The sequence below is a fragment of the Protopterus annectens genome, chromosome 1.part2 (genome assembly GCF_019279795.1).
Source record: "Protopterus annectens isolate FY-2018-M chromosome 1.part2, PAN1.0, whole genome shotgun sequence".
In the NCBI taxonomy this organism is placed as follows: domain Eukaryota; kingdom Metazoa; phylum Chordata; order Ceratodontiformes; family Protopteridae; genus Protopterus; species Protopterus annectens.
The window spans coordinates 485398834-485419913 of NC_056727.1; the positions used below are offsets into that span (position 1 = coordinate 485398834).

The 21080-nt window shown below is 42.6% G+C and overlaps 1 protein-coding gene across 1 annotated transcript in view; it reads left to right on the forward strand.

Moving 5' to 3' along the window:
- Nucleotides 1-21080, forward strand: part of ANAPC1 (anaphase promoting complex subunit 1) — a 3613296-nt gene that overhangs the window by 1129000 nt on the left and 2463216 nt on the right. The window lies entirely within an intron of this gene.

Here is a 21080-nt window from a genome sequence, read left to right on the forward strand (position 1 = left end):
CTCTCTCTTCAGAAGCAAAAGAACACACTTGTTTGAGATTGATGGTTTATAATATATAAATACATACATATGTATGCGTTTCGCTTTAAACACCAGTGAATTTTTATGAAACATTTTGATACTGGACTTTCATATGAATTACTTCAAAACATGGATTTTTCTGTAGCAGCATTATGGTTCTAGATTGTTTTTATGGACATTTTTATTAACTTGTAGCTGTTTTAAATAATGTTTTTGCGTTCTTTTTTTTTTTTTTTTTTAAACATCCTAACTGAATCATTACATTTCACTTTGCAATATGGATTTGCATATATTTATAGAAAAGAAAACAAACCATAACAGTTTTCATTATCCTTATGCAGTATAAATACACATTTTCTTTTTAATAGTTTTCTTACCTCCAGATTCACAAATTGCTCAAGTCCAGCCTTCTCTTAAACTTCACTCCTCCTCCTGCACATTATTCTGCATTTATATTTTGCAAAAATTCCAGTTATTTCTATAAAATGTTCTACTTCCCTTTTCTAAAGATCTCAACTCCAGTTCTTTTAGGTCTTTACAGTATTGAAGATGTCCCTTACGTTTGGTTTGTAGTTTGATTTTGAGTTTCTAGTAATTGCTTATTCAACTACCAGGGTGGCCGCAGTGGTGGAGCGGTTAGCACTGTCGTGTCACAGCAAGAGGTTCTCCGGTTCGATTCTTGGCTCAGGTGCCTTCTGTGCGGAGTCTGCATGTCCTCCCTGTGGTCGCGTGGGTTTCCTCCGGGTGCTCTGGTTTCCTCCCACATCCCAAAGGCATGCTGTAGGTGGATTGGACACTCTAAATTGGCTTTAGGCATGAATGTGTGTGTGTGTGTGTGTGTGTGTGTGTGTGTGTGTGTGTGTGTGTGTGTGTGTGTGTGTGCCTTCTATGGAAGGTTGGGCATCAGGCTGGCAACACGACACTGTAAAAGTCCGCTGCCAGTGATGAGCAGACAGGTGATCCACTTATTCTACTACCAATTACATTAACCTTGCTTCATTTAAGCAGTTCAGATTGTGTCTCAGCTCAGCAAAATCATTCCTTTAGGGGAGTAAATGGTGGTAACTACACTTCTGTTAAAAATGCTAGGTCATTTTCTTTAATGTTTCGGGACATGGCACAATCTACCTGGTTATGGACAAGAATTGCAGATAACCAAGTCATATACAAATATGACCAAGTCTGAGGAAAGCACCTTAGCACAAGGCAGCCCTAACTAATGATGTCTGTTCAACCGCAATCAAGCATGTGAAATATGTATTCCAGGAAAAGTTGTTCATGAAGTAATACATACGCGTATCACCAATGCACATCTGTGGAATTTAAACAACCCCAAAAGAAATTACATTATTGTATTTAATAAATGAAGACAAGTGTGCATCAGCTGTAATATCTGAAAAATTACAGATATCCGCAAACATTTACAGATGTCATTGTAATCCTTAGAAGGGCATATATAAATACACCCCTCACAGTTTGTGGAAACTGACAGAACCTGCAATATTTCTAATAAAATTAAGTAAAGTAAAGAGCAATGACTACTACTTTGCCACAGCTAGCAGTAGCTAACAATGGGCATGGGGCATGTGTGGGGAACGCAAATAATGCAATGATGGAGTAGAAAGATTAGAGAGAGGGAGGCATAGGCAATTTTTTTATAATCCACTTTTTTTTTTCTTGAGAGAGTAGAATGGGTAGAAAAGAAATGGAAAAAGGATGTAGGCATGAACATATGTCATGTATATCTTAAATAAGTATGGCAAAGCTGTAAGGGGAGAGGAGATGGACAACACAGGCCCACAGCAGTGAGGAAATGCCAGCAAGCAAAATTAGGCATAGAGTAAAGCAGGACAGCCATAGCTAAGGAGACACAAGTGCACACGCATGTGCCTGCAACACACAATGGGCTGCAAGTCCTTACAAGGTACATTGAAGCTAATCACCAATGTCTGACATTCGCATAGTTCATTGGTGATGGCTGTGATCATGTCTGTGTACAAATGACACAAACATCATAGTAATGTACAACAATTAAACGGCAAATGAGACTGGTACACAAGAAAAGTAGTACTGAATATCACATACTACCCATATATACTTCTATAAAAACATAATACAGCAGTTGGTGTAATCGCCATTATTGATAGAAATATCACCTTACATGTGTAAGACTGATCAAGTACAGCACAAGAAAATGGGATAAGTGTATTTAACAAATTGCATATTATAAGGGTGGCAGTGTGTCAGTTATATTACAGTCACATGCGTGCATATCCATTTAAATCAGTGCATATGTATTTTTTTATTTTCATAGGTGTTTACTAGGCTAACAACCGCAAGGGCCTTTTTAAGCCTAGCCATGCATCCCAAATCTCTGACAAGTTTTGGTACCCTTGATAAGTGTGAGCATGCGCCTGGGAGATGAACCATTTACAGGTTACCTGTCTCCTTTAGAGTCATGGGTGCCAAACCAGAGATGAATTTCCGGTTTCCCATCCAGTTGTCCTAGTTGCACTTGAATTGTGTTAGGGAGGAACTCTGCTTCACATGGATGGGGAGCCTGTTCCATACACTGGGTAGTCTCTGGGATACATACCTATCTCTCCTGCAGGTCCTGTTTATATCACAGGCAAGGTTTAAGTCATTAGAATAGGTAATTCTGGTGCTGTTTGTTTTGTGGATATGCAGGAGTCTTATCAGAATGGGTTCTGACAATGCCCTGTATGCCAGGCATAGATCTCCCCTCAAAATCCTGTAGGAGACAGAATACAGAGTTAGGGCCTTGAGGCGGTCAGCATAGGACATATTACTTATGCCCTGTATTCTTTTAGTGAGGAACCTCTGTGGATGTTCCAGTTGTTGGATATGCCTGGTAAGGTACATACGAAAAGGGACATTGTACTCAGTGGTAGATCTAATGAATGCTGAATACAGTGGAACAATAACTTCATTGGATTTAGATGCCATACCTTTGTTTGTAAGTTGCGCAACATAGAATGATTTCCTCACCACTGTAGACACATGATGGTCAAAGGTTAGATTACTATCTGTGTCCCTATGTCCCTGACTACTGGGTCAACTCTAAGGGGTGTGTTGGCAATATGAAAGTTACTAGGGATGGATAACTTCCCAAAGGATACTATTGTGCCTTTCTTGGCATTTAGTTGCAGTCTCTGGCTCTGACACCAGTAATTTGTCTGTGTCAGCCCCTCCTGGAGAACATTTGTGTCAGTGTGAGATTCAGTGACAGCTCCTAATTTGCAATCATCTGTAAATTTAGTCAGCCAGAGACCACTGACATTAGCCTTGACATCTGAGAAGTAAATGCCAAAAAGGAGCAGTCCAAAGACTGATCCCTGAGGGACTCCACTTGTGACTGGCCCCTTTGTAGAGGTGGGCTCCCCAAGTCTAACTTCCTGGGTCCTGTCTATCAACCAGCTGGCTATCCACCAGGTGACATGCAGGTTTGTACCTAATCTCATGAGTTTGTCAACAATGCCTGAGTGGGTAATTGTGTCAAATGCCTTGACCAGGTCAAGGTAGGCAGTGTGAATGATTTTGCACTCATCCATTGCTTTGTTGACCTTCTCAAAGAAGTCCACCAGGCTGAGTAGGCATGATCTGCCTTCGACGAAACCAAACTGGGTTGGGTCCAGTGTCTGAAGATTAAGTACATCTCTGTTGATCATCTCCATGACAATTCTTTACATATAAGACTATTGAGCCTTATGGGTATGTAGTTTCCATGGTCTGCAGACGGCCCACCTTTGTGCAGAGGGATGACTGTTGCTTTTCTTCATTCATGAGGCACGAAACCTGTTTGGAGGTTACAGTTAAATAGTAATTCCAGAGGCCCTGATAGGTCATGATGTTCTTCGTCTTCCCTTGCTGCAGTCCTGACTATTGGGGTATAGTCCGCGTCTCAGTCGGCCCGAATACCAGAGTATAAGGCTGACGTCGGTCATGGCGCCTTAGACTGACGTCAGTACGTCAGGGTACTAATGCGCATGACCGACGTCATTTCCTCAGTCTTTTTTGCCGCATGGTCCGATGCAGAAGCAATTTTGCGAGTGCAGGTTGGCGTTCTGAGATTTTCCGAAACCGGAGTTTCAGACCGAGTACAGAGTTGGCTAAGTAACCCCGTTGGGGAACATTTTGGTTTTTCTTGCCTCAGTATATTACCGGATGTCAGAAAAAGTGAATAACTGTATTTCTTGTGGGAAGCAGATACCGCATAGGGATTATCATACATTGTGTATACCTTGTTTAGGGCCTGAGCACGACGTTGTTGGTTGCCGCTCTTGTGCTAGATTTAATAAGCGCACTATTAAGAGGAGGCTTGATTGTGCTAGGTTAGTGTTTGGGAAGCGTTGTAATTATACTATGCCGTCGGATGCTCCGACGCCTGCTTCATCTAAGAAGCGCAAGGACAAAACAGTGAAGTCTAGGGGTGAGGAACCGGCAGTCCCGGACGCCGGTCCTTTAGAAGGCTCAGGGGAGCCAGAGGTTTTGCCAGGAGTCTCTATGGAGTCTCAGGCAGATACTTTACTGTTACAGGATGTGCCCTCTCAGGAAGTAGGCCAGGCTGAGGGGGCTTCTCAGGTAACTGTTCTTCCCTCTCTTCCCAAGGTAGTTAGGGCCTCTCCTTCTGTTTCCAGAGCTTCTTTTAGAGGAAGGCCAAGTTCAGCTTCTGTAGGGGCTTCTCCTAGCATTTCGGCCTCTGTGCCTAAGAAACATATGCTTAAAATGGCTGAAGATTTGATTACTCTGATTAGAGGTTCTATGCCACCACCTGATAAGAGGCCTAGGGTGGAACAGGAGTTTGATAGTTTTGAACAGTGTTCACAGGCGTCAGAGTCTTCTGTGGAAGACTTGCAAGAGTTTCCTGCTTATTCTGATTCTGATGTGGATGATTCCACTCCTTCAGCTTCCCCTCCTGAGGATTTCTCATTTTCAGAGACTCTTCACTCCATGAGGGAGCACTTTAAATGGGAAGGCCAAGATTACTCTGACTCCACAAAAGGCTTAGGGAATTCTTGTTTTGCCTCAGCATAGGCCCTTAGCTATTCCTCCTGTGTTGAATGTGGTGGAGGATGTTTTGCAGAGGCTTCTCTGAACCCTGATTCCTTGCCTCCTGCTCCTGTTAAGCCTGATAGATATTATAGGGTGCCCGAAGCTCATAAGTATTTGTTTAAGAGTCCCAGGGCAGACCCAGAAACTGTTTCTCAGGGGCCTAAAGGTGTTAAAGCTTCTGTTGTTAAAAATCCTGTACCCTCTGATAAAGAGGCAAGGGCTTTGGATAGGTGGGGTAAGAAAGTATATACTTCTTCCACTCTAGCCATGAGGGCGTTGAATTGTCAATTTCATATGCTGAAATATCAGAATTATCTCCTTTCACAATTGAAATCTAAGGTGGATGCTTTGGCGGAAGGTATTGAGTGTAAAGAATTGCTGGATTTGGTTCATGTGTCTGAACAAGTGGGTAAGCATTCTTTGCAGTGTGGTTTTGATGCTGTTCAGGCCTCCTCGAGGGTGGCTGCTACTAGTTCTGTTCTTCGCAGACATGCATGGTTGAAGGATCAGAATTTAGCTGAGCATGTTAAGACCAGGATTTTGGATGCTCCTTTACAGTCTGATGTGTTGTTTGGACCGCCTGTGGAAGCAGTTTTAAAGAAAATGGAGGACAAAGCTAAGTCTATGCAGACTGTTAAAGATTTTTGCAGGTGCAACCTCCAAGTTTAGTAGAAATTGGCCTGCTAAGGGGTGGACATATCCTGCTTATGGTTCCCAGTCTAGGGGTAGATCTAGACGTGGTAGGGGCAGGGCTCAAGGTTCTTTAGGCCTAGATCAGACAGTTCACCTGCTCAGACTTCTGGTGAGGGCAGGGGTCAGTCCTTCGTAAGCAGACCCAATGACCTGCCTTTTCAGCTGCCAGTGGACTCGTCTGGCAGCTCCTTTGGGAGGAAGATTGTCTCTTTTCAAAGAAAATTGGGATTTAATCACTCAAGACAGATGGGTGCTGGATATCATTCATCACGGTACAGATTTTATTTCCACACAATGCCCCTTTCAAAGGCATGCCAGATGTTCCTCCTCCACAAAGAAAAGAGGCTCTCAAGCAAGTTTCTCAGTTACTCCAGATAGGGGCTATTCAGCCAGTCCCTGTGTCAGAAAGGGGCTTGGATTTTATTCTCGCCTGTTCCTAGTACCAAAGAAGGGGAACACGTGGAGACCAATTTTGGATTTATCTATCCTCAACACTTATCTGGACATTCCCAAGTTCAAGATGTTGACGTTACAGCAACTGTTACCTCTGCTGGGCAAGGATCACTGGATGGTAACTTTGGATCTCAAGGAAGCTTACCTTCATGTGCCCATAAGGCTAAGTTGCAGAAAGTATCTGCGGTTTCGAACTGGAGATTTTCATTATCAGTTCTCTGCATTGCCCTTTGGCTTATCTACTGCCCAGAGTATTCACAAAGGTTCTGGCTCCAGTGATAGCTTACTTCAGGCTTCAAGGCATTCAAATTTATCCTTACTTGGACGACTGCCTGATTCTGGCTCAAGAAAAGAACACCTTCTACAGCATCTGGAATATGTCATAGCAGTGCTAAGATGCCTAGGGTATTCTGTGAACGAAATAAAGTCCAGTCTAGTACCCTCTCAAGACATGTGCTTTCTGGGTGTGAGACTGAATACAGCAGCCCAGATGGCCTTTTAACCCCGGACAAACAAAAGAGTCTGTCACTTTACTTCCATCAACTATCTCATCAGTCCGTGCTGACTGCAAGGACAGTCCTTCAAGCATTAGGGTTCATGGCATCTTGTATTCTGGTGCTTCCCAATGCCAAACTGCATATGAGGAAGCTGCAATGGTATCTCAAAATGTATGGACACAGCACTGCCAAGATTTGGACACTGTCATTCAAATAATACCTTGCCTTCAAAAGGAATTCTTGTGGTGGGCTCAGGAATGTCACCTAAACAAGGGACTCTCTGTGACCCGGCCAGAGGCGAGTCAGATTTTAACGACAGATGCCTCGGACACTGCTTGGGAGCTCATCTAAATGGAAAGTGGATACAAGACAAGTGGCCTGCCAGACTACAGCATCTACATATCAACATGAAGGAGATGTTAGCAGTCCAGTTTGCATTGATGGCGTTCAAGGAGTTACTTCTTCCAGGGCAGGTGTTGATTCTGACAGACAACACAACTGTCATGTGGTACATCAACAAGCAAGGGGGAACACATTCTTATCCTCTATGCAGGCAAGCAATGATTTTATGGGAGACTGCGTTAAGCCTGCAACTGACTCTTCAGGCAAGGTTTCTGCCAGGAGCACAGAACTCCCTAGCAGATGTATTAAGCAGACAAATCATGGATCCCCACGAGTGGAAACTGGATCTTCATGTATTTCAGAAATTGACAGTGTCATGGGGAACTCCAGACATAGATCTGTTCGCTTCTCCACTAAACCACCAGCTGCCAAAGTATTGCACAAAGGGGTTTCATCACACAGCTTGGAAAGTGGATGCTCTGTCTTTCAGTTGGAAAAACCTTCATGTCTATGCTTTTCCACCTCTACCTCTTCTTCCAAAGGTATTACTAAAGGTCAGACAGGACAGGCCAAGGATGATTTTGATAGCTCCAGATTGGCCTCGGCAACACTGGTACCCACTTCTAAGGAGTCTTGTAAAGGAACCTCCATGGCCTTTACCTCTGATTCCTCATCTGTTATCTCAGAAGGACGGTCATCTGCTCAATGTCAAGCTCCAATCTCTCCATCTCACAGCTTGGCATATTCTGTGTTGAAACATGGAAGGTCTCAGCTTCCTCAACAAGTTTTAAATGTGATTATGGAAGCTAGAAGGCCTAGTACTAGGAGAGTGTACGCTGAAAAATGGAAGAGATTTTTATTTTGGTGTACAGCAAAGAATTTGGAGATTTCAGAGCCTAATTTGAGTGTGGCTCTTCAATATCTTACTGAGTTATTGGACAAAGGTTTGTCTTTCTCTTCCATAAAGATTCATGCTGCAGCAATTTCAGCTCACTATGATTGTGACCCACCTTTGTTTTCGCATCCTTTGTTCAAGCAGTTTCTTAGAGGGGCAAAGAATATAAGACCCCAATAGAGCTCCTACTCCTGCTTGGGATCTCAATTTTGTGTTGGAAAAACTTACTCTACAACCTTTTTGAGCCGGCAGCTACTGCTGAATTGAAATATTTGTCATGGAAGACAGCTTTTCTGTTGGCTATTACTTCTGCAAGAAGGGTGTCTGAATTGCAGGCCCTTATGGCAGTAGAGCCCTATTTGATTTTCCATAAGGACAGGGTATCATTACGCACTAATCCTTCCTTTATGCCTAAGGTGGTTTCTAGTGTGGCTTTAAACCAAACTATTCATTTGCCTACTTTTTGCAGATCCTCAAAATAAAGGGGAAAAGATTTTGCACACTTTAGATGTACACAGGCAATTGCGTTATTATTTGAGCAGGACTAAAGATTTTAGGCAGTCTCAGCAGTTACTTGTTTCTTTTGCTTTAAGTTCACAGGGCAAACCTGTGTCAAAACAAACTATTTCTAGGTGGATTGGCTTTTGCATTGCATTTTGTTATTCCCATCATGGCAAAGAGGTTCCAGCTGGGATTAGGCCTCATTCCACTAGGGCTACTGCCACTTCAACAGCATTTCTAAGGGGGATGGCAACTAAGGATATTCTGGAAGCAGCTACTTGGAGTTCAGTGCATACTTTCTCTAGGCATTATCACCTGCCTATATACTCTAAGTCTAGAGCTGGTTTTGCCACAGCTGTTTTACAAGGCATGTTGTCAGCTCCTGCTACTTTATAATTTGCCAGCCTCCCTTACCTCTGCTTTGGGATTCTACCCAATAGTCAGGACTGCAGCAAGGAAGGCGAAGAACATAGTACAGTTTTGTACCTACCATAAATGTAGATGTTCGAGGATTCCCTTGTTGCAGTCCAATTCTCCCTCCTTCCCCTCTGTGTTTCAGGGTGGTTGTGTAGGTGCCTTTACATGCTTATATTTTTGTATATATTTTACTGTATATATTGTACATGTTTATTGGTGCAGGTTGTTTTGGGACTTGTCTTTTGGGTCTTCTGACATCTGGGGCAAGAAAAGACTGAGGAAATGACGTCGGTCATGCGCATTAGTACCCTGACGTACTGACGTCAGTCTAAGGCGCCATGACCGACGTCAGCCTTATACTCTGGTATTCGGGCCGACTGAGACGCGGACTATACCCCAATAGTCAGGACTGCAGCAAGGGAATCCTCGAACATCTACATTTATGGTAGGTACAAAACTGTACTTTTTATGCTATTTAGAAGGCATCATGTGATATTGTCTGGGCCCATCGATGCAGAGTTCTTGGTCTTAGAGAATGCGTTAAGGACCTGCTCGCTAGTGATAGTAGGGATGAAATTTCCTGAGAGAAGGTTGAAGGGGAGGCAGGGGTAAAATTGGAGCTGAGCTTATAGGTTCATAGGTTCATAGGTTCATACTAGGCTATCTGCCCAAGGGCATTTATAAGCCTAGCCCATAGTTATTTGGCTTTCGCCACCCCTTTAGTTTGAATAAAACTATGCCTATTATTTTGCTGTGCCTCTGTCAAGCAGTGACACTGAAGTAATCCCTGGGGTATATCTGCGATCCCCCATCCATTGGTCAAGATTCCTCTTGAACAAGGCCAGCGAGGTGCTCTGCCTCACATGTACCGGGATTTTGTTCCACAGCATAGGGAGTCTCTGGGTGATGAATCTGTCCCTCCAGCATGTTCTATTAATAACCGTGTCAAGGTTTAAGTCTCCGCCCTTGTGGTTCTGAGGGATCTAGATTTTTTGAGGTGAAGCATATTCATCAAATCAGGGTTTGACATGGCCTTATATGTCAGGCACAGGTCACCTCTGAGCAAGCGGTATGAGACTGAATAGAGCTGGAGTTCTTTCAGTCGGGCAGCATAAGACATATTTTTGAGACCCTTTATCCTTTTGGTGAGGAACTTTTGGGGCCTTTCCAACTGCTGCAGGTGTCTGGTCAGATACATTCCGAATGGGGCATTGTACTCAATCATAGGTCTAATGAGTGATGAGTACAGGGGGGCGATGACCTCCCTTGATCTAGATGTGAATCCCTTCATGATCAGGTGGGCAATGTAGAAGGTTTTTTTAACTACTTTAGCAACATGAGTGTCAAACGAAAGGCTACTGTCAACCTGGGTCCCCAGATCCCTGATGACTTCTTCTGTGCTCAGTGGATTGCCACCTATATGGTAGCTAGGGGTAACCTTGTTTTTCCCGAAGGGTATGACTATGCATTTCTTGGCATTTAACTTTAGGCCATGACTCTGGCACCAGTTATCCGTTTCTGTGAGGCCCTTCTGAAGGATATCTGTGTCAGATGTGTTTTCGACTATGGTGCCCAGTTTGCAGTCATCTGCAAACTTTGTCAGCCATAACCCTCCTGTGTTTGCTTGTACTTCAGAAAAGTAGATGCCGAACAAGAGTGGACCCAGGACTGAGCCCTGTGGGACACCACTTGTGACAGGCTTTGAGTCTGACATGGCTCCAGCAACTCTGACCCTGTGGGTTCTGTCACTTAGCCAGTTTGCAACCCATCTTGTGATGTATGGGTTTACATTCAAGCTGATGAGTTTTTGATGATACCTGAGTGGGGTATTGTGTCGAAGGCCTTTGCCAGGTCAAGGTAGGCTGTATGGACTGCCTTTCCCTCATCAATGGCCTTGGTGACTGTCTCAAAAAAGTCAATCAAGTTTAAAAGGCATGATCTGCCTTTGACAAAGCCAAACTGGGTTGGATCCAAAGTCTGCAAGTTCCCTATGTCTTTATTTATGAGTTCCATTATGATCCTCTCCATGGCTTTGCAGATAAGGCTTGTCAAGCTAATTGGACGGTAATTTCCAGGGTCGGTGGAGGCACCACCCTTGTGAAGTGGGACCACAGTCGCCGTGCGCCACTCCTTGGGTACGTATCGTGAGGTGAGGCTAAGATTAAACAGCTGTCCTAACTGCGGGTTTAATTCCTCATTGAGTTCATGGAGCACACAGCCGGGGACACCATCCGGTCCCATGGATGCTGTGTTTTTTGCTTTGGAGAGAGCAGTTCTCACCTGGGCGTTGGGGATGTTTGGGGGGCCTACCATCCTCTGGTATAGATATCTCTCCTTTTGGGGAGGGGGGAGAAGTTTGCACTGAACCTGTCAGCCAGTATGTTGGCAATGTGTGTAGGTTCAGTAATCTTCACATCATTTTGAACTAATTCTGAGCATATCTGGGAGTTTCCTCCTAGGTTTCTAACATAGCTAAAGAAGGCCTTATGATTGTCTTTTGAATCCTTGGCAATTTTTCTCTCAAAATTTGCCTTGGATGATTTTATGAGAGCTCTTAGTTTTTTACTTATAATGATCAAGGGTGTCTTACCTTTCAAGGATTTTGCTCTATCTTGTAATAGCTTCCTCCTTTTGTTGTAGAGCTTGTTTATGGCTGGGGTCCACCAGACTGGACGCTTGCCTTTGGTACAAAGAGTCTTAGTTTTGTTTGGGATTGCCTGATCCATGCAGTCCTGTAGGTGCTGGTAGAAGGCATTTGTAAGTGATTCAGCGGTTTGAGTAATGTTTACCACTGGCTCAGGGGCCTTAAAGGAGACCACACTAGTTTTAGAAGTGTGAAGTCGGCTTTTGAGAAGTTTTTCACTGTGGTCTTTTTGTTTCAGGTGGGGGGATGAGGACCTCCAGCGAGATTAGTTTATGATCTGATCTCACCAGTGAGGGGTATACTTCGGTGTTGAACATTGTGATCCCATGTTCGTGATGATGAGATCAAGTATGTTTTCTCCTCTTGTGGGGATGGTGACTAGTTGTTCCATGGCATTTGAGTTTATGAACTCCAGGAACCTTTGGGCTAGAGTGTTTGGGCTTGAGTAGTGTTCCCAGTCTATATTAGGGTAGTTGAAGTCACCTAGTATGATGGTGTTTGGAGATACATTTATCCCTCCTTTGTTTTCAGGAAGGCCATGTGAGGTTCCTGAGTTTGAGAGGGTGGCCTGTAACATGCTACAAATTGCAGAGCAGTCTTGCCTATGGTTAATTGCACCTGGATGGTCTCCGATGCATCGTGCGTTGCCACCAACCTTGAGGTGTGGGTGTCCTTTATGAATATGGACACCCCCCTCCTTTCTTGGTGTTGTCCGGATTTTGGGGCCGGAACGCATGATATGAGGTGAAACCTGCTAGTGCTGGGGTGCTCTCAGGAGCCTTGAACCAGGTTTCTGTCACAGCACAGACATCGATGTTCTCCATACTGAGAAGGGCCTCGAGTGCGTGCATCTTGAGATTGAGACTTCTGGCATTGAGCAGCATTACCCTTAGATTTTTAACTTTTTTGTGTTCTAGGGTGGTAGGTTTAGAATTTGAGCCTTGCCTAAAAAGGCACTATGGGGTGGCAAGAGCCTTTGCCAATATCCGGAAGCCTAGGGTGACAGGTGCAAGCCGTCCCTTTGGCAGCGTGGCTTGTCCAGCATGTCATCCCAGGCAGACAGACATTGGATCCCCTTTGAATGACACCAGAATTTAAGCCAATTATTAAAGCTGATCATCTTATCACTGTATTGTGGCATCATTCTAGGTGAAGGTAGGATACTGCTCAAGGTCAGGGTCATACCTGCCTGGGCTACATAATCAGAGAGCTCCTCAATGTCTCTTTTCATGTAGTCCAAGGAGGTACGTCTCAGGTCGTTGACACCAGCGTGGACAATGACTGAGTCGTACTTGTACCTGCTGTTGAGAGACCTGAGTGCTTGTGTTATGTGGCGGATTCTAGCGCCCGACAGGCAGCTTACTGTGACCTTCTCCTTACTCAGTCTGGTGAGCGGGACGCCAGTGTGTCTGACTATGGAGTCACCTATGACAAGTATGTTTGGTGTTGTATTTGGCCTTAAGGGCAGTGACTGCTTTGCACACTGATTTTGTTGTGTATGTGTTGTTTGTGTGGTGTATTGAGTTTGCAGTTGCTTGGGTGTCTGCTTTGGAGGCCTCTGCTGTTTAGGTAAATTTTTACTCAGAGCCTCCGAGTATGTCTTAGTGTGTATGTGTTTGATTCAGTGGTGTGGTTGAGTTATGTGAGATTGGTATTGTGGTGTGTGTAGTTGCCTTCTCCTCCTGCCTGGTCTTGCCAGTCCTGAGTTGAGAGAGCTCAGCCTCCAGTCTGGCTAAATAGCTGCATCTCTCACAAGTGTTAGTGTTGCATGGGAGGAGGAGATGGTTGTCCGTGTACATGAGGCAATTGTAACATTGTCTCAGAATTCCCAGATTCACCAAATGGGCAGGAGAGGACGCCAGCATCTGACCCTTCGACATGCTAGAAAGAATTATGAGTTGGTATGAGACAGAAAAGTAGTGGGCTTAGCAGGGAAGTGGGCACTCCTGGGGGGTTTTGCTAGTGAGAGATTTGTATAATATAGGAGTGCTTGACCTGCAAAGAGAATGCTTATAAGACAAGGGATATGCTTATAAGACAAGTGCTGAGCTTTTTGAGAAGAAAAAGCTATTTGGAACAAGTGCTGCACTTTTTAGTGTAGGTGTAAACTGTTTAGGTTCCTAACAGAGCAGTTCTAAGGGAAAAATTGAAGAACAGACTTTCTGGAGCCAGAAAGAGTTCGATGCTGCTCTAGTGGCAACTCTGCGCTAAATCGCGCTAAAGCACGTTAAAGCGTGCTTGATGGCAGGGGCTGGAAAGAAGCAGGAATAGACCCAAAAGGGAAAATAAAACTACAGTTTCAAGTCAGTAACCACCTCTACGGGGGGCAGGGAAGCTGCTCAATGTTAGTCACTGCCACTGATGAACAGAAAGACCCTCCTTCAGCCCAAGCAAAAATGGCCTCACAGAAACTTTCAAACAGTTCAGGAACAGCAAGCCTGTAACTGAACTTTTTTAACTCTCAGAAAAGTGGGAAAAAAGCAAGATTTTTTTTGTTTTTGTTTTTTACAGAGATAGCAGAGGTTCACAAGTAATATCAAGTTATAACAGTGCAGTAAATGACCCCACACAAGAGTGCTAGGTCAAGGACAGAAAATATGCAAGTTTTAAGAAAAAAACGATTTAAAATTAAGTGCAAACAGGAAATTCAGCAAACAGCTTTTGGTTGTGCTCTAAATACAGCTACTAATACAGAAATCAAGTTTAACAAGCCAGAAAATGCTCAAGCTAGGCAGCTATGCAGAAAAACTTAGCAAATGAACAGAGAAAAAAATACTTAAAATCTCAAAAGTGGCTCCCTTCTTCTCTCAGCGTTTTTTCCTCTTGGAGGGTGCTTCACCAACAGCCAACAAGCCTGAAAAGACGCTCAAACCACGAGGCAACTAGGTTTTAAGAGAGGAAGATGAAGGAGTTATGGAAATGACCCCTAGTGGCCAAGAAAACTACAGTTTAAAGTCAGTAACCACCTCTACGGGGGGCAGGGAAGCTGCTCAATGTTAGTCACTGCCACTGACGAACAGAGAGACCCTCCTTCAGCCCAAGCAAAAATGGCCTCACAGAAACTTTCAAACAGTTCAGGAACAGCAAGCCTGTAACTGAACTTTTTTAACTCTCAGAAAAGTGGGAAAAAAGCAAGATTTTTTTTTGTTTTTGTTTTTTTACAGAGATAGCAGAGGTTCACAAGTAATATCAAGTTATAACAGTGCAGTAAATGACCCCACACAAGAGTGCTAGGTCAAGGACAGAAAATATGCAAGTTTTAAGAAAAAACAATTTAAAATTAAGTGCAAACAGGAAATTCAGCAAACAGCTTTTGGTTGTGCTCTAAATACAGCTACTAATACAGAAATCAAGTTTAACAAGCCAGAAAATGCTCAAGCTAGGCAGCTATGCAGAAAAACTTAGCAAATAAACAGAGAAAAAATACTTAAAATCTCAAAAGTGGCTCCCTTCTTCTCTCAGCGTTTTTTCCTCTTGGAGGGTGCTTCACCAACAGCCAACAAGCCTGAAAAGACGCTCAAACCACGAGGCAACTAGGTTTTAAGAGAGGAAGATGAAGGAGTTATGGAAATGACCCCTAGTGGCCAATAAAACTACAGTTTCAAGTCAGTAACCACCTCTACGGGGCAGGGAAGCTGCTCAATGTTAGTCACTGCCACTGATGAACACAAAGACCCTCCTTCAGCCCAAGCAAAAATGGCCTCACAGAAACTTTCAAACAGTTCAGGAACAGCAAGCCTGTAACTGAACTTTTTTAACTCTCAGAAAAGTGGGAAAAAGCAAGATTTTTTTTTTGTTTTGTTTTTACAGAGATAGCAGAGGTTCACAAGTAATATCAAGTTATAACAGTGCAGTAAATGACCCCACACAAGAGTGCTAGGTCAAGGACAGAAAATATGCAAGTTTTAAGAAAAAACGATTTAAAATTAAGTGCAAACAGGAAATTCAGCAAACAGCTTTTGGTTGTGCTCTAAATACAGCTACTAATACAGAAATCAAGTTTAACAAGCCAGAAAATGCTCAAGCTAGGCAGCTATGCAGAAAAACTTAGCAAATAAACAGAGAAACAATACTTAAAATCTCAAAAGTGGCTCCTTCTTCTCTCAGCGTTTTTCCTCTTGGACGGTGCTTCACCAACAGCCAACAAGCCTGAAAAGATGCTCAAACCACGAGGCAACTAGGTTTTAAGAGAGGAAGATGAAGGAGTTATGGAAATGACCCCTAGTGGCCAATAAAACTACAGTTTCAAGTCAGTAACCACCTCTACTGGGGGCAGGGAAGCTGCTCAATGTTAGTCACTGCCATTGACGAACAGAGACCCTCCTTCAGCCCAAGCAAAATGGCCTCACAGAAACTTTCAAACAGTTCAGGAACAGCAAGCCTGTAACTGAACTTTTAACTCTCAGAAAAGAGGGTAAAAAGCAAGATTTTTTTGTTTTGTTTTGTTTTTACAGAGATAGCAGAGGTTCACGAGTAATATTAAGTTATAACAGTGCAGTAAATGACCCACACAAGAGTGCTAGGTCAAGGACAGAAAATATGCATGTTTTAAGAAAAAAACGATTTAAAATTAAGTGCAAACAGGAAATTCAGCAAACAGCTTTTGGTTATGCTCTAAATACAGCTACTAATACAGAAATCAAGTTTAACAAGCCAGAAAATGCTCAAGCTAGGCAGCTATGCAGAAAAACTTAGCAAATAAACAGAGAAAAAATACTTAAAATCTCAAAAGTGGCTCCCTTCTTCTCTCAGCGTTTTTTCCTCTTGGAGGGTGCTTCACCAACAGCCAACAAGCCTGAAAAGAGCGAGGAGGTTTGCTATGTCTTCTGGCTCTGTATAGGTGGCTCCATTTACAATGAGCTCTGCACACAATTGTGCATTTCCTTTGAGGTTGTGGATGTAACTAAAGAATGCTTTTTTTAAATTTATTTATTTAACATTTGTTTACCAGGAATGTCTGACTAGGACAGAGCCCATTTTCAGAAACACTCCAGTCACACGTCTTTGAACCTGGATCAGCTGGTCAACACCCCCACCAGAGGTGACAACATATTGGACCTCATCATCACCAACATGGGTTCCCTCTTAAAATCATCCAAGGCTAGCTTCGAAAGAAAAATTGCCATGGACTCCAAAGATAACCTACAAGGCATTCTTTAGCTATGTCAAGAATCTAAGTGGCAATTCTCAGATCTGCTTGGAGTCAGTGCAGAATGGCACAAAATGCACTGAACCGACCGATATAGCCAACATCTTGGCAGACAGGTTCAGTGCAAACTTCACCCCCAAAAGGGCCTATAACTATACCAGAAGAATGTAGTGCTCCTGAAGTCACAGCCACTCAGGTTAAAACAGCCCTTTCCAAAGCCAAAAGCACAGCATCAATGGGACAGGACTGTGACCCAGGCTGCATCCTACACGAGTTCAAAGATGAACTAACCCCTCACCTAAACAAACTGTTTAATCTCAGCCTCTCCACAGGCTACGTGCCCACAGAGTGGTGCACCACAACAGTTATTTCACAACACAAAGGTGGAGCCACAACGGTCCCCGGGAACTGTCGCTCTATAAGCCTGACTAGCTTGGTCTGCAAAGCTATGGAGAGCATCATCATGGATCTTATTAACAGAGACATTGGAAACCTCCAAACACTGGACCATACCCAGTTCGGCTTTAAGGGCAGATCATGCCTCCCAAACCTGGTGGACTCCTTTGAGACAGTTTCCAAGGCTATAGATGAGGGAAAGGTGGTCCACACAGCCTACCTAGACCTTGCAAAGGCCTTTGACACCATTTCCCCATTCAGGTATTATAGACAAGCTCACCAGCCTGAACATAAACCCCTATGTCATGAGATGGTTTGCCAACTGGCTCACGGACAGAACCCACATGGTAAGAGTTGCGGGAGCTAGGTCTGACTCTAAACCGGTTACAAGTGGCATTCCCAAGGGCTCAATCCTAGGACTCCACCTGTTCGGCATATACTTCTCAGTGGTACAGTCAAGCACAGGAGGACTATTGCTGACCAAGTTCACAGACAACTGCAAACTAGGGGCTATAATTGACTCTCCGGCTGACACAGACATCCTCCAAAGGATCTCACTGAGACAGATACCTGTTGTCAAAACCATGGCCTCAAGCTAACTGCCAAAAAGTGCATAGTCATCCCCTTTGGAAAAAACAAAGTATCCACAAACTACCAAACTAGAATGTATGTATATGACACTGTCCATCAACAAATGTATCACTGTTACTGCCCATTTTTTTATGAAAATTGTATTCAACACCTCAGAATAAAGGTCTGCCAGCAGCATTAGGAATGTTGAGTCAATAGATGCCCATTCAGCATTGGCAAGCTATACACAATTCATTCAAAATCAAAGCCATGGATACATGCTTACTACTGCCTGTTGTGAAAACTTACAGTATCAGTATAAGCAAATGTATATATCAAGTATTCAGTTCAAAACTTGTATATGATGTGAGCATACAAAGTATTCAGTTCAAAACCTGTATATGAAGTGAACACGTATGTTATTTTGGTTGTGTCAACAAACGGCACATAATTCAGTGAAATAACAAATGCCTGTTAACACATAACACTGTGTTTGACTGAAATTTTTGTAAACGCTGATGTTATTCACAGTAAATCCCTATGTATCACACACTCTTTGCTGATGCATTATGGGAAGTGTGACATAATATTAGCATGCCTGAATACACAGCTGAACCTGAATTAGAGAAGTTAATACTGGTTCTGGAGACATAAGGGTGGCAAGTCATGAGATATTCCTCTTTACCTCCACTGCTCCTCAAGCCTGTACATAGCCTCTATAGCAGTGGTGCACAACCTTTTTGTGGGAAGTGCCACTACACGAATTCTTAATGCATCTGTGGACCACCACAAAACATAGTAAGTCGTTATGAGTTAACAATAGGTACCGGTGACTGCCATTTTTACTTAAGACAGCAGTCATGAAATTGCCTGTTTTCTACATCAACTTTACGTTTAACTTTATTCTGGCTTGCAGCCTTGACTTATTACAAACTCTTGCATATAGTTGCTACTGTTTACAGACTACAAAGTTATAAACAACAAAGAATCGTTACTTCCGCAGCTAAAATTAGAGGTTTGTGCAACTGCAGTCAGGTAAGTAAGCACGTGCTGGAAAGTTTGCATGACTTGGAGTAAGGCATAGCATTTTTTCACTTTTTTTTTTAATTTTTGGTTATTCTCTGGGAGCCTGCTGGTGTTGCGTCAATGGCCGGACGTTGTGCACCGCTACTCTATAGACAAGGTTGTGTTCCTGGAACAATCTTCAGCAAGTGAAAACAGAAAAGTTGATGTACTACACCAACAAAAGAATTGCTTAACCTCATTACATAACCACTGCTATATCCAAAAAAAAAAGAAAAAGAAAAAAATGGTTATTGGTGCATATTACCATGTTGCCATACAATTATCACATTTTGCGTATTCAGTCATTGATGTTTCACTTTCAGTTCTGTGCAGACAGAGAAGTAACCTAGATTCAAACCTACAGTGGTCATTTATGTTCACAATACAACCCAGAACCCTACTTGCCTAGCTATCCAATCTTTGCATGAGTTGATGGAAGTCAAACAACTTAGTTATGAATTTGCAGAGGCATTACACATACTAACAGGTGTGCCAATCTGAGATGACATTTTGTAAGTGTACAGACGTACCTAACCATCTGGATAAAGACCTACCAGTGACACAGTCAGGTTTCTAGCTGTCACAGTTTGCAAGAAAATGTTTGTCTGTCTTTCAACACATAAATAGCCATTTAAAGAAATTACTTTACTAAGAAGTTATTCAAACCTACACATGAACATTTTGTAGGACAGTCAATTAAAAGAATTGCTGGATTATAACAGACTAATGTACAGTTTGAACTTTAGAGGTAACATATGTATTACACAGCATTCACACATACAACATTATCAACAGAACTATACTGTATGATGTTTCTAGAAACTTTGCAGATAATGGAGATTTGCATAGTTATGAGTAGCCTACGTGTTATACAGTGGATATAAAAAGTGTACACACCTGTTAAAATGCCATTTTTTTGTGATATAAAAAATGAGACCACATTAAATCATTTCAAAACTTTCCTCACCTTTAATGTGACTTATAACTTGTACAATTCAATTGAAGAATATGTTAAGGGAAAAATATAAAATGTACAATAAGCTGGTTGCATAAGTGTGCACACCCTTAAACTAATACATTATTGAAGAACCTTTTGATTTAATTACAGCATTCAGTCTTCTTGGATGGGAGTCGATCAGCATGGCACATCTTAACTTGGCAATATTTGGCCACTCTTCCTTGCAAAAGCGCTCCAAATTTGTCAGATTGTGAGGGCATTTCTTGTGCACAGCCCTCTTCAGGTCACCCCACAGATTTTTCTATTGAATTTAGGTCTGGGCTCTGGCCGAGCCATTCTAAAACTTTAATTTTCTTCTGGTGAAGCCATTCTTTTGTTGATTTGGATGTATGCTTGGGGTCATTGTCATGTTGAAAAGTGAAATTCCTCTTCATCTTTAGATTTCTAGCAGACGCCTGAAGGTTTTGGGCTAAAAGTGACTTGTTTTTGGAACTGTTCATAATTCCTTCCACCTTGACTAAAGCCCCAGTTCCAGCTAAAGAAAAGCAACCCCAACGCATGATACTGGTTGACTGGTTAGAACTCCCCAATCTTCTCAAATTCAGCCAACTTACTGAAGCATTTAAAATAATTAAGGAACCAGATAAAACCCCCTCACTGAACAAACTTTTAACCCCCTACACCAATCTCAGCTGCCTTCGATCTTCAAATAGTGTCCTGGTACAAACTACGAAATCTAATAATTTGGGTGGTGATGCTCTTTATGCCAGTTCCATTGGAAAGCTATGGAATTCCCTTCCTAATAACCTAAGACTAACCACCTCTCTCAGCCATTTCAAAATTAATCTTAAATTATTCTTTAATGCTCATTGGCTATGTCCTTGTGCTAATCCTAAAGTCCCCTATCACCCTTATGCCATTTTCCTAATGGCCTCTCTCTCTTCTCGTCTTCCTTTAGACCACTACAATCGTATTTTTCTCCAATCACCAAGCCTCTATCTGTCTACGTCTACAAGATTTCTAGTTCCTCTTGGACTGCCCTCAACTCATAATGACTAGGAGTATTTGTGGGATAAAAATTTCACCCTTCTCCTCTGAGCTTATAACCTTTATCCTCAATATTGTATAACTCAGTTACTTACATATCATTGAATAGTGAATTTATTTCTATGTTTAAAATTGTGTCTCTTCCTATTATGTTATTAAGTATTTATCTGTATGTAAGTCAATGTCTTGTTATTTTACTGTGGAGCTTTTCTCCCCGGGCCTCTGCTGAAAATGGATATGTATCCAGTCAGACTAACCTGGTAAACAAATGTAAAATAAAATAAAATAAATAAAATACTGCCACCACCATGCTTCACTGTGGAGATGGTGTTCTTTTGGTGATGCAAAGTGTTTTTGTG